General features: G+C 40.8%; 1 protein-coding gene across 5 annotated transcripts in view; it reads left to right on the top strand.

The window, feature by feature from the left end:
- The first annotated feature begins 240 nt into the window (after window positions 1-240).
- STAMBPL1 (STAM binding protein like 1) overlaps window positions 241-13,816 on the top strand; it is a 53,166-nt gene continuing 39,590 nt past the window's right edge. Inside the window, exon 1 of one of the 5 annotated variants that reach the window (XM_070363491.1) lies at window positions 241-736. The gene's annotated coding sequence lies outside the window, so the exon portion shown is untranslated. Of the gene's footprint in view, window positions 737-794; window positions 977-1,325; window positions 1,703-9,586; window positions 9,702-13,816 lie in introns of those variants that run through there. The other 4 variants (XM_070363495.1, XM_005897712.2, XM_070363492.1 and 1 more) reach the window with 4 other exon arrangements.

Here is a 13,816-nt window from a genome sequence, read left to right as displayed (position 1 = left end):
TGTGTCTCCTGCATTGGCAGGCGGATTCTTTACCACTGCGCCACGAGTTCACGCTCAAATCCTGCTGTATCACCACACGTGTACACTTAAAAGGCACCTACTCTGGTCCACCTGGGTGACACTGATGGCGGAGCAAAATGAGAATTCCGGGCGAGGAAGGGAGGGGCAGAGTTTCAGGAGAGAAAGTGCGCTCCATCGTTTCACACTCCCTCTAGGCCGAAAGCAGAGACCCGCTTCCAACCGCGAGCTCTCTCTGGGACCACTGGAGGCCGCCGCCGCCGCCGCCGCCGCCGGGGAGAGGGAGGGGGGCGGAGGCAGAGGCGGAGGCGGCACCCAGGGGCCCGAGCAGAGGCGGCCAGGACTATCGCAGGGGCAGTTTATTTTCTTGCCGCGGCGGTAGCAGGGACGGCTGCTGCAGGCTCGGTTTCGCCAGGCCTGCGCGTCGGGGTTTGAGGAGCCACGGCGGCGAAGAGAAGGAGGGGAGGAGCGCACCGAGACCCAACAAGTGAAAGCGGCAAAGCACCACCAGTCCGCAGAGCAGCGGAGGAGGGTCGCCGAAGCCAGGGAGCGGGCGCCTGCTCCCTGGGCGCGCTATCACCCGGCGGCACTGCCTCCTAGCAAAAGCCACCGCGGCCCGGGCTGCAGCGGCCAGACGGATGTCCAGGCCACACGGCAGGCGTGGAGAGAGCCGCTGCAGTCGCCGTGCCACGCGGGCTCGGGACATCAGAGGCTGCTGGTGAGTAGACGCGCGCGCCCGCGGGTGAGCGCGCACCGGCACAGATGCGTGTGCACGCCGGGCGCGTGTGCCACCGGCCTGGCGCGCACTCGCCCCTCTTCCGCTAGCGGCGTCCTGTCCCGGGCTTGCTCCGCGGGAGGAAAATGCGCTTTGCCAGCCGCTCACTTCCTTCCTGCCAGCCCTGCGATCGCCTGTCTCCGCCTGCGTTGCCTCTGTCCGCCCCCCGGCGGGCCCCCAGGGGTTAGTTTCACCTTGATGGGGAAAGCAGGAAGCTGTGACTCCTGGGGGGCAGGGCGGGACCCTGGCGGTGATCCATGTACCCGCGTGTGTTTCTGGTATAGACTTGGGGTGCTGCCTCGGAGACGGTTCAGAGAGCCCACCGCACTGTCTTTGGGGGTGCGTGGTGTGGGGAAGGAAGGGGCGAGGTTGGAAAAACAGGCGTCCCGGAGGGACGTGTGGCAGGTCTTTGTATCTGATGCTTACTGTTATGCCCTTGACGAGCCACTCTTAAGGCTTTTTTTTTTTTTTTTTTCCTCACCTGAATAACGTATAAGCCTTAACTGAAAGCCTTAATGAAATGCACAAAGTGGCATGTCACTAAAACATAATTTTCCAGAACTTTCTGAGACAACCCCACACCGCTGATAGTCAAAAGCCTAAGGTGTTGTAATTACAGACATTCAGAAATAAAGAAATAAACAAGTAATTCAGGAAGCAGAACCTGATGGAGAGGATTGAAGGAAATCTTAAGTGCTTGAGTGGCATGGGGGTGGCTTTATGGAAATCAGTGTTTGGTAGTAAGTAAAACAGAAATCTAAGTGAGCTCCGGAGAACACACTGCGTTCCAAACATCCTGCTAGCCACTGAGAATAAAATGAAGTCCTGGGTTTTAAGGCGTTTCCGACTTTATAATGGATAATCATCAGGATGCTGATCTATGATTTCATGATTCAAGGCCCTGTCAAGGTCAGTATGGCAGATTCGTTTCAGCAGTTCCGTTACACCTGAATGTTTGATTTTCTGTTTCGAGTTTAGGGGAGTAGTTTTCTATGGTGGTTTTATATAGAGATGAAGCCTGTTTTCTGTTTTTCCAAACCTTGTTTTAGTTGGCAGTCTTTGTGGGATGGATGCTAACTTGAACTTCAAAGATGTACTCTGTGACTCTGTTATAGTGGGCATTATGTAGCTTCTCTGTAAAGACCTATGTTTCCATTTAATACTGAGTCAGTGCCTTTGAGAATTAGGTTCCTCTTTACGATGTACTCCATTACATCTTTTTCATTCAGAAACTTGAGATGTTATTGGAATCCCCCTGGAAAATGAACTGGCTGCTTGTTTTCTGTTCAAGCATATATACAGCAATTTGCTTGCCTCTTGGGAATCTGCTCTTGAATATACTATTTTAACTGTAATTTATGTATCAGCTGGTTCTTGGGAATTTTAGGAAGAAACTTGTTTTCTTACACTCTTTTGTCAAGGAAGCACCATTTAAATCAGCAGGTAAAGAGTCCTACTGCTTTATCCACTGTGGTCTTCAGGGTCAGTTTCTTGCCTACTTTCATCCTGTTTCATAAGCCTCATTCCCAGTGAGAGGCTTGGAGGGAGAAATGGGAGCATCGTGGTCCCCAGGATGGAGGGGACCTCAGTAAAGAGACTTGTTCCTGGAGAGGAGACTGTTTCTGGGATTGGCTTCTGAGAAGGACTGATAAAAATAGTTAAAGAATTGTTAGCAGTAGTTATCTCTCTCTCTCTCTTTTTAAGCACAAAGAACTTAACACAGTTTGATCACATTCCTCCCTCAAGGATTCTCCTCAAACCTACTTACAGCTACAATCCAGGGAGTGAGGTTGCCTTTTACAGAGAAGGAAAGCCTGGTGATTCTTGCTTAAAATCTGAGGGGTAGAAGAAATAGTACATGCTGCCCAGAAACCACCAGGTGCCTCCCTGGCGGACACATTTACCCATTAGACACAATTTTAAACCACTGGGCTTGTGATTCTGTCTAATCCTAGCATTTTTTTTTTTTCTCGGCCCTGTGAAAAATTTAGAAGTAACTTCAGTTGAAACTACAAAAAGTGACTCATGGTCATTCTGGAAAATATGATGATCAGTTCTCTGTCTCTGGAGTCTAATATTTAAGCTGTACACTAAATATTCATTTAAATGAATACCAATTCTAGAATCTTCCCATGCTCACTATATAACTTCTTTTAATGTTGACTGTTTCTAGCCATCACTTTATAGGAATCATTAAACATTTCGTCAAAATGGAGGCAATTGATACAGTCAACTAAGACCAACTGAAGGAACAATAGCAATCCTTCTAAAACAAAAGGAAAAACCACTGTAGTGCTACCTACTGACTTGCTTATTTCAGCTGTCTGAACATGTGAGTTGTGCAACTGGATGTGTTGAGTGTACATTCAGAAATCCTGAGTTGACATCAGAATGTTCAACTCAGGAATGATCTGGATGTAGCTACATCTGGATATGCCTTTTGTCAGAAATTAGTTGGATTTCTAAGCAAATCAGGTGAACTTCTAGTACAATCCTTCATCTTCTCATGCTGAGTGGAAAAGTCACTTAAACATTTGACAAATAGCTAAGTCTTTGAAGTTCATGTTTGATTTTCTTTCTAAGTTTTAAATTAAATCTATACTATTTTGCCCATTGATATGGTTGGAAAAAAGACATTAATTCAGACCACTGGTTACTTAGCAACTTGTATTTATTAAAAGCAGCCCTGTGAGATAAGAACCAGTAATTCATATTTTTGCTTAGCTCTAGTTAGCCTTTCAAGACACTCTTGGAAATGAATGCATTGTGTGATCTTGAAAATGAAGGGTGTTATACCCCCACCTCCCCCCTTTTTTTAATAGTTCTCATTTTCCATCCTCAGTCATTGGAGGTTTACCCTGTGATTCATGATCTAATTTCAGAATGAAAGATCAGAAAGCTGACTGGAATTTGCCTAGATATTAACATTATAGTGCATATAATAAAGCAGATTTTTCTCTGTTATTCTTCCCTTTTGAAACTCCAGTCAAGCTGTTTAAGATGAGATACTTAAATATTTTTTAAGTTTTTTTCTCTTGGGCTGTGCCCAAAATAAATAAAATTTTAAAACTGCTTATCATGGTTTTGAAGTAGCACAAATACTGCTATTCTCTGCATAGTGAAACACGGCCATTCTTATCAAGTATTTATTTGGTAAGTAGGCACCGGAGCACTTGAACTAAAGTTAAAGTCATGTTCCTTTCATGTCTTATTAAGGTCCTTGAAAGCAAGGGAGTGGAAATTTGATTTTGGTAACATAGCCAATTTAAGATAGGTTTCCTGAAAGGAGTAGGTGTGAAAGAATCTTTATGGAAGGGCACTTTGGCAATTGGGTGGGGAGTGGATTGGCAAAAGGAGAGAGTACAGGTATAATCTGGTGTCAGATAATGACAGCCTAACGGAGGATCCCAGTGACACTGGGATGAAGAAGGGAGAACTTTAGACAGCCAGACATCAGGATTCTTTGTTTTATGTGGAAGAGGAGGTGTTAATCTGGGGTACATACAGTGTGGTCACACACATATTCCGCATCCACAGAACACCTCTCCACTTGATGCAAAGCATTATTTCCTCCCAAGCCATGATGTAACCTCAGAATCTTGCAAACATTTGACAAATGCTTATTAATAAAAGCATTAGTTATGAAACATGTGCCGTATGCTGGGCACTGTACTCAGCCTTTACATGTATTATCTCAAAGATGATGTAGTGGTTAGGAACGTGAACTCTTTTTGCCATTTATGAGTTATGTGTTTTGGGGGGAGTTCCTAAGTTCTCTGAGCTTCAGTTTATTTGTCTTTCAATTGGGGTGTTAGTTTTTCTCTCATGAGGTTTGGGGGAGGAGTAAATGAATAAATAGATATAAATGGAAAGTTCTAAGAAGTGTCTGACATGAGGTTAATTGCAACGTGTTTGTTATTATTATTATTAATTCATAAAACAATTTTATGCAATAGGTACAATTTTGCAGATTAAAAAACTGAAGCACAAAGAAGCTAGGTAAATTGCTCAGGGTCATTGCTCAGAGAGTGACAGAGCTGAGCATCAAACTTAGACAATCTGACTCAGTGTCTGCTTTCCTGACTTAGGTGGGGACACTTATTGGAGTGAGAAAAGTGGAGGCTTGTCTTCATGAGAGTTGGTGGTCCAATCATTTCCACTGTAGAGTTTATCGTCTCCTGTGTAGAATTAGTACCCAGATTCTTGTACAAAATTTTTGCTATTTTTCCTTGATGTTTAATGGTTTTGTAAATGGTATTTTTCATTAAATTCCTTATTAAGAAGGGTTCCAATTTGTTTTTGCCTAAAAGTTGACCTGTGTAATATATATTATATTCATTTGTGACATCCCTTCTTATACCTAGTGAACCTTTGCTGGAGGCAGGAAGATGTGTGTGTGTGTGTGTGTGAGTTGTTTTGTCATGTCCGACTCTTTGAGACCCCAGGGACTGTAGCTTGCCAGGCTCCTCTGTCCATGGGATTCTCCAGGTGAGAATACTGGAACGAGCTGCCATTTCCTACTCTAGGGGGTCTTGCTGACCCAGGGATCAAACCCAGGTCTCCTGCATTGAAGGCAGATTCTTTACCACCCGAGCCACCAGGGAAGCCCGTGTAATACGTACTACGTATCTTTTATACAATGTGTGTGTGTGCTCAGTCGCTTTAGTTGTGTCCAACTCTTTGCAACCGTATGGACCCACCAGACCTTTGCAACCCTATGGACCTAGGGATCAAACCTGTGTCTCTTGTGTCTCCTGCATTGCAGGCAGATTCTTAACCCACTGAGCTACCTGGGAAGCTACAGTGTATGTAGAGTATACGTAATATAGTGTGTACATTATATAAATGTGTGCATTATAAAAATATACATTATATGTAATATATATGCTGTATAATACATTATATTAGGGAGATATTTACATTATATATAATCACTGGATAAGGAGAGATGTTACAGATGAGTATATATATTATATTATTGAAATGTATCAATATTATAATAATTCCAATATTATATTATTGGAAATTATTGAAATTGTAGTTTAAAAAATTTCTATGCCATCTACCTTTATCCACTTTTTAAGAGTCTCAGTATATCTCCCATTCATAAGCCATGGTGAAGTTATGATGCCATTTCATGACCATTTTTATTCGAATATTTTAGAGTATTAATATTTTAATTTAAATATTTTAACTTGAATGTTAAAATTAAATTTAATTTTAGTTTAATTTAAATTTAATATTAAAGTTAAATATCAGCTATTCTTTGACTTGTTGAAATAATTACATCACATCTAATTATAAAAGCCCAGATCTTTTTTATAATTGGACCTGCCACTAACATTATATTATACTTCAGTTATACCTCAATTAAAAAAAAATAGATATCAGATTTTAATTAGAGGTGGGAAGACTGCTGTGGCAACAAAGAATAAAAAATTCTCAATTCCTCCACAACTTCTTTGGGAAGGAGTATGTCATCACTGATTTCAATATTTTAACATTATGTTGTTGTTGTTGTTCAGTCACTCAATTGTCTCTGACTTTTTGCATCCCCATGGATTGCAGTATGCCAGGCTTCCCTGTCCTCTACTATTTCCCAGAGTTTGCTCAAGTTCATGTCCACTAAGTTGGTGATGCTATCTAACCATCTCCTCCTCTGCAACTCTCTTCACCCTTTGCCTTCAATTTTTCACAGCATCGAGGTTTTTTCCAATGAGTTGGCTCTTCACATCAGGTGGCCAAAGTATTGGAGCTTGAGCTTTAGCAACAATCCTTCCAGTGAATATTCAAGTTCCCTTGGGATTGACTGGTTTGATCTCCTTGCAGTCCAAGGGACTCTCAGCAGTCTTTTTCAGCAGCACAATACGAAAGCATCAATTCGGCGTTCAGCCTTTTTTATGGTCCAACTATCACATTTGTACATGACCACAGGAAAAACCATAACTTGGACTATATATGGCCCTTTGTTGGCAAAGTGATGTCTTTGCTTTTTAATATGCTGTCTAGGTTTGTCGTAGCTTTCCTTCTAAGAAGCAAGTGTCTTTTAATTTCATGGCAGCAGTTACCATCCACAGTGATTTTGGAGCCCAAGAAAAGAAAATCTGTCACTGCTTCCACTTTTTTTCCCTTCTATTTGCTGTGAAGTGATGGGAACAGATGCCGTGATATTAGTTTTTTTTAATGTTGAGTTTTAAGTCAACTGTTTCACTCACCTTTTTCAAGGTGAGGCTGTTTAGTTCCTCTTCACTTTCTGCCATTAGAGTGGTATCATCTGCATATCTGAGATCATTGATATTTCTCCCTGCAATCTTGATTCTAGCTTATGACTCATCCAGACCAACATTTCACATGATGTAGTCTGCATATAAGTTAAATAAGCAGGCTGACAATATACAGCCTCGTACTCCTTTCCCAATTTTGAACCAGTCGTTCTATGTAAGGTTCTAACTGTTGCTTCTTGACCCGCATACAGGTTTCTCAGGAGACAGATATTGTAGTCTGGTGTTCCCATCTCTTTAAGAATTTTGCACAGTTTGCTGTGAATCACACAGTCCAAGGCTTTCTCACAGTCAATGAAGCAGAAGTAGATTTTTTTCTGGAATCCCCTTGCTTTTTTTATGGTCCAACGAATGTTGGCAATTTAGTCCTTATAATTATTTGTTCTCATAAATAACTTTCAGAAATTTGTAACTCATTGTTTTTTTCTAAAGAGGCAAAAACTATTCTTGGTCTTGTGTAAAAAGTTCATGGATACTATTTAGTTGAGGAATATTTTTTAAATCTGACTTTTAAAAATATAGCCTGCGCTGTTTGATTTTACCCTTTTGTGTAAGTAATTATTTAACTGAAGTCCAGTTTATTTAAAGGAACTGTTTTAAAAATTTGTGAGTTTAAACTTGATTAAGGATGAAACACTTTGAGTTTTGATGAATTTGGTGTTTTGTTTTTACACTTTTGCTATACTTAGGTTTCAGCAGTACTGCAGTAACTGAACCAAAGATTCAACCCAGACTCATATAAGAGATAACCGTTCAGAGACCCATCACAAATTATTCACTTTGATTGCTTCACTTGACTTGACTCTGGTTTATCTGGAAACAGGTGGCCAGTGATGAGTCATTTTTAACCCTTCTAGGCCCCAGTTAACACTCCCTGCCTGTTTTGTCTTCCCAGGTACTTAGAGGTACACTCTAAGGCACCTCTGAGGGTGGGTCTCTGGGGGAGTATTACATTTCAGACTTGAATGGCTAGGCCAATAATCAACTGTGCACCTTTTCATTAAAAGCAGAAAGAAAACTGTAATCACTAATGGCCATCTTGGTTAACTTCTGCTCATCTAAGGACCCTGTAATTTTATTTAACCTGTTGCTGGAGCCTTGTCTTTTAACTCTGGGAGCATGAATTTCAGCCACTGGGAAGAAATATGGGGAGGCCTTCATGCCTGTGGGTTCCTGCTTCAGTCATCTGATGGGTTGACTCCAATTTTTTTTTCCAATCTGTTTTGTCCTTGAAAGATTGGCTTTTAAGTCGTTCCATAGGTAAATTTTCTTTAATGGGAAGAATAATTGGAAGTGGTGAATGGAATGAGGTTAGAAAAGAGAAACCTGGAATAAATCTTCATACATTCCTGTTTTTGTAAAAATGGGGCAGAGAAACTGCTTACTGAACCATTATACCTCTTTAAGGGGGAAAAAAAATGAAAATCATTTGGAGTCAGTAGTGGGCGTGGAACTTTTTTGTCCAAATGTTGAAAAGTTCAAGAAATTCAAATATGGCTTTGAAAGAAATGTAAATGACATTCTTAGGAGATCAAGGTTCTTTTTCTTTCCTCAGAGTGTTAGTGAAAGTGTTAGTCACTCAGTTGTGTCCGACTCTTTGTGACCCCATGGACTGTAGCCCACCAGGCTCCTCTGTCCATGGAATTCTCCAAGCAAGAATACTGGAGTGGGTAGCCATTTCTTTCTCCAGGGGATCTTCCCGACCCAGGGATCGAACCCAAGTCTCCTGCATTGCCGGCAGATTCTTTACCATCTGAGCCACAAGGGAAGCCCTTCTTTTGGTCAAGTGTAATATTATTGAAAGACTTAGAAAAGTCACTAAGGCAGTGCATCTCAAACTGTCTCAAAAAACCAGAATGACTTCCATGCCACCCCTGTAAGTTTAAAAAAATTTTTTTGTTTTATTTTTTGGCCATGTAGTATGTGGGATCTTAGTTCCCCAACTGGGAACGGAACCTGTGCCCCTGCATTTCATAGCCCCTGGACCACCAGAGAAGTCCTCCCATAGGTTATTTATTTTTCAGTAAGTCTAGACTGGGCCCGGGAGACTTCTTTTAACGACCTTTTCAGAGAATTCTGATGCAGGTGGTCCATAAACCATACTTAGAGGAAAACCTATTTAGAAGCTAAATTTAATTTCATATTCAGATTTGTGCTTCTGTTTTTAAGTTTTATGCATTTATTCCTCTGACTTTCATATACATTTTTATGGAATAACATGTGTCAATGCTGCCTTGGGGTTTTTATAATGGCACCCAATACTGTGTTTTATTTCCTTATTACTACCTATTTTTAAATAGATGAAATCAGAAAACCACAGAGTTGGTGGGAAGTTTTAGAAAGGATGTCGAACCTTCTGAATGGCGGATGTTGGGGTAGGACAGAGAGGGTTTGATCAAAAAGAGAAGTAGAGGAAGCCATATATTGCGAAGCAGTGGAAAACAAAGTCAATAGTGCACAGCACCGAGGGCTGGCAAGAGTGTTTGGACCTCTTCTGGTAGGCAGTAGGTTGCCAGTTGCTTTTTTGAGCAGGGGACTAACCTGACGCAAACAAGCCTTACTCTTGGGCAAGGGACACCTGATACCTGGTCCAGAAGAGAGGATTCATGAAGGGCAGAAGGGAGCAGGTGAGCACTTAGGCCTTGATTTTAGCAGGACTGACTGAAAGGTTCATGAAGCAGAATTGTCCCAAGCTGTTTTCCTTAAGGCCTTTGGCCAGTAAATTGCTGTCTCCAGCAGCCGCAGTGGTGGTGGCACAGTGTTAGAGTCCACCTGCCAACAGAGGAGACGTGGGTTTGATTCCTGGGTCAGGAAGATCCCCTGGAGAAGGAAATGGCCACCCACTCCAGTATTCTTGCCTGGAAAATTCCATGGACAGAGGAACCTGGTGGGCTACAGTCCACGGGGTTCACAAAAGACTCAAAGGTGACTTTACTAAACAACAGGCAGCTAGCTGCATGTTATGGTGTAACATCAAGGTCACCCAGCCCAGCCGTCAGGACATATAGTCTCTCTCAGCTTTGAGAGCCCTTGAGTAACTATATATTTCAACTAGTATCACTGCCATACCATGGTTGGGCATGAGTCTCACATTAGACCAGGGAAATAGACTCAGGGAATAATTGGTCAGAACCCATACATCTAGAAACTGGCAGGGCTGTACTAAAACTCTGGAGCTACCTACTTATGATGTATAGGCTCTTTTTTAAAAAAAGTATTATTTGATTATAAAGTGATACATATCTGTAACAAATTATGTTGAAAGTGAAAGTGTTAGTCTCTCAACTGTGTCCGACTCTTTTCGACCCCCTGTACTTTAGCTCACCAGGCTCCTCTGTCCATGGAATTCTCCAGGCAAGAATACTGGAACAGGCCACCATTCCCTTCTCCAAGGTATCTTCTCAACCCAGGGATCGAACCAAGGTCTCCCATATTGCAGGCAGATTCTTTACCATCTGAGTCACCAGCTGAAAACAGTCCAGTGTATGTTGTTCAACTTTTTTCTTGCAAACACCAACATACATTAAATACATATGTATTAGGAATACAAGATGGGAGTTGTGTTATTTTATAACTTGCTTTTTTTTCACTTGATGCTGTAACTCGGACAACTTCCTGGTTCAGAGCATACAGATGTAAGTCTTTTCTGATGGCTTCATTTACTATAGAAATTTTTTTTTCAAATAACCTGCATATTTCCATTTCCTCCTACATATTTCAGTTTCCAGAATTGTAATATGTTTAAGCTATTCTGCATTGATCTAGAGCAAATGTGTATTTGAGTGTGTGTGTGTGTGTATGTGTGTGTGTTATTAGTGTATTATTGGGCAGGACAGTCTATGGGAAAACTTGGAATTGCTGGGTCAACAGAAACATGTACTATTTTTTAAATAGCCAATTTTTCTTCCAGTCTTCAATATTAAGTATGATGGATCATGTAAAGTTTATCAAATAAATGAAAATACCATTTCAAATTCATAGTTTCATAATTACTAGTGAAATTAACATCTTTCACATGTTGCTTAGCCATTCATAGTTCTCTTATGACTTGTTCATTTGCCTGTTTTTATTCAACTTTTTATCTCTTTCTTACTGTTACCCAAATATGCCTTATAGTTTAGACATAGCTGGTATTATATATATTGCATGTCATGCAAACTTTTTTTCCTTTTGTTGTCCTTTGTTGAAGGAATTGTTAAAGTACTAGCTGAACATTTTACAAATATTTAATTTTAAGTAATTTCAGACTTACAGAAAACTGCAAAAATAGTACACAGAGTTTCTGTGTATCCTTTACCCATTTCCCCCAAATTTTAACACCTCATTAATCATGGTAGTTATCAAAATAGGATACTAACATTGTTACAGTACTATAATGTCTAGTCTACAGATCTTATTCCCGTTTCACCAGTGTCCTCCTGGTCCAGAGTCCCATCCAGGATCACACATGGCATTTTGCTGTCACGTCTTCTTAGTCCCTTTTGGTCAGAAATGGGAATCCCTCAGCCTTTGTCTGTCTTTCATCATCTTGACACGTTTTCGGAACACTGGCCAGTTGTTTTGTAGAAAATCCCTCAATATAGGTTTGTCTTATATTTCTTCATGAGTGTATGACTAAGAGTGTGGCTTAGTCTGGAAATAGCCAAAAATATCTGCCTGAGGAAGAGATGCTTAAACTAACCCTGGAAGGATACAGAGGAAGTAAATGTGTGAAATGAGGGTACAGAGAAGGCTGGTGGTTTGGCAGCTGGATCAGGCCCAGCTCTGTGGGACCTTTTAAAGATATGTGATGTTGACAGTGATGGGAAGCTGTTAAAGGGTTTTAAGGGAAGAAATGACAATGTTTGAATGGCATGCCGGTTGTATGTAGAATTAAACAAAGAGGGACATGATGGAAACAAATAGACCAATTAGAAGGCTATTCTAGTGATGCAGACATAATAAAAAGTGACACAGATTAGGCTCCTCTGAAGAAAGATGGTGAGAAAATGCAGATTTGAGAGTTATCTTGGAGGGTGACTCAGTAGATATGAGCGATAGAATGGATGTGGATTGAGGGAGGAAGGAGATGTATGGCAACTATTTCCAGGTTTTCTCGGGTTTGTGTAACTGATTGGATGTTGATGGCATTCACTGAAATACAGGAGAAATCTCTTCTGAAGTCAGATGCTTCACCATCTCTGCTCCCCTTACATGCCAACATTCACAGTATCTTTGCCTGCTTGTGCTCCTGCATCCCAGTCTGTCCACTTCACTTCCAAGCTCTATGTATTTTCCCCTCAGAATCTCTCCCAATAGCTATTTATCCTTCTACATTCTTTTTACCACTCTCAGTCCAGTCCTGCGGTACCTCAAACACAGTTGCATCCTTGCCTCCTTTCTGAATTGCCAGTATCTTTTTTTCTATGTAAGTTTACCCATCATTCACAGACTCTGTTTTTTTCAGCTTCATTGAGGTATTATTAACAGTGTTAGGTGCTCAGTCATGTCCAACTCTTTGCATCCACATGGACTGAAGCCTGTCAGGGACCTCTATCCATGGAATTCTCCAGGCAAGAATACTGGAGGGGGTAGCCATTCCCTTCTCCAAGCGATCTTCCCAACCCAGGGATGGAACCCAGGTGTCCTGCATTGCAGGCAGATTCTTTACCACCTGAGCCACTAGAGATTACTTCATTTGAATAAATAATGTACTATGTGTCTAGTTTGGGCGGATCACTTTATTGAGCAGAGTTGAGAATTAGACAAGAAGCTAAGCAAAACTGAAGAGATTCAGGGTCAGGTTGCCTCATGATAAAAAGAAACTGTCCTTGTCATACTCCTTACATAAAAATAAATTGCACAGATCAAAGGTATTCATTAAAAAATAACTAACCATAAAATTACTAGGAGAAAAAGATTGGTAGACATATTTAAAATTTTTATCATTAGTGAGTTTGAAGACCCTCTAAAGAATGATGTATAACCCAGATATCATCAAGGAAAAATAGATCGATTAGGCTAAAACTTTAAAAATTTGGTACAAAAATTAAACAATCTTCAACAAAAACTCCAACTAAACTAATAAATATAGAATAATGATATAGAAGGACAGAAATATAAAATTCACCATTTTCAAACTCTACAGAAATAACTGCTTCAGGAATGAATCATCTTTGAACGCTGAAATGAATAGGCAAAAGTATATTTGCATTTCTCAAAGTAACTCGCTATAAGATACTTTGTAATTATAAGAGGAAAACTAGTGTCTTTACAGGGAAGAAACCTGGCAGATGTAAGTTAGGTGATCGAATTTGACATCGGGTAACAAGGCAAATCGGTGTCCTCCTGAAGTACTGAGAAGAATACGTCACCACTTCTGAGGTATTTTTGCCCCCAAAATGCATAACTACCTGTTGTATTTTGTATTTGTAGCACTTACCACAGTTTTAATGATTTATTTGTGCAGATGGTTAATATCTTAGCATCTCTCTGCTCAACTTCCTGCCTCTAGCAGAATATAAGTTTCATAAGATGAATAGTGTCTGAATCTTTTCTCACTAGCTCCTAGCATGAAGTAGGAGCTTTATAAATAATGTTGAATCAGTCAATGAATGAATGAATTTACTTAGAGGTAATACTGTACAAAAAAGATCTTCACGACCCAGATAATCATAATGGTGTGATCACTCACCTAGAGCCAGACATCCTGGAATGTGAAGTCAAGTGGGCCTTAGAAAGCATCACTACGAACAAAGCTAGT

This window comes from Bos mutus, chromosome 26 (genome assembly GCF_027580195.1).
Source record: "Bos mutus isolate GX-2022 chromosome 26, NWIPB_WYAK_1.1, whole genome shotgun sequence".
Classification (NCBI taxonomy): domain Eukaryota; kingdom Metazoa; phylum Chordata; class Mammalia; order Artiodactyla; family Bovidae; genus Bos; species Bos mutus.
The sequence above is the reverse complement of the archived record's forward strand: the minus strand, read 5'-3'. Positions and strand labels throughout refer to the sequence as shown.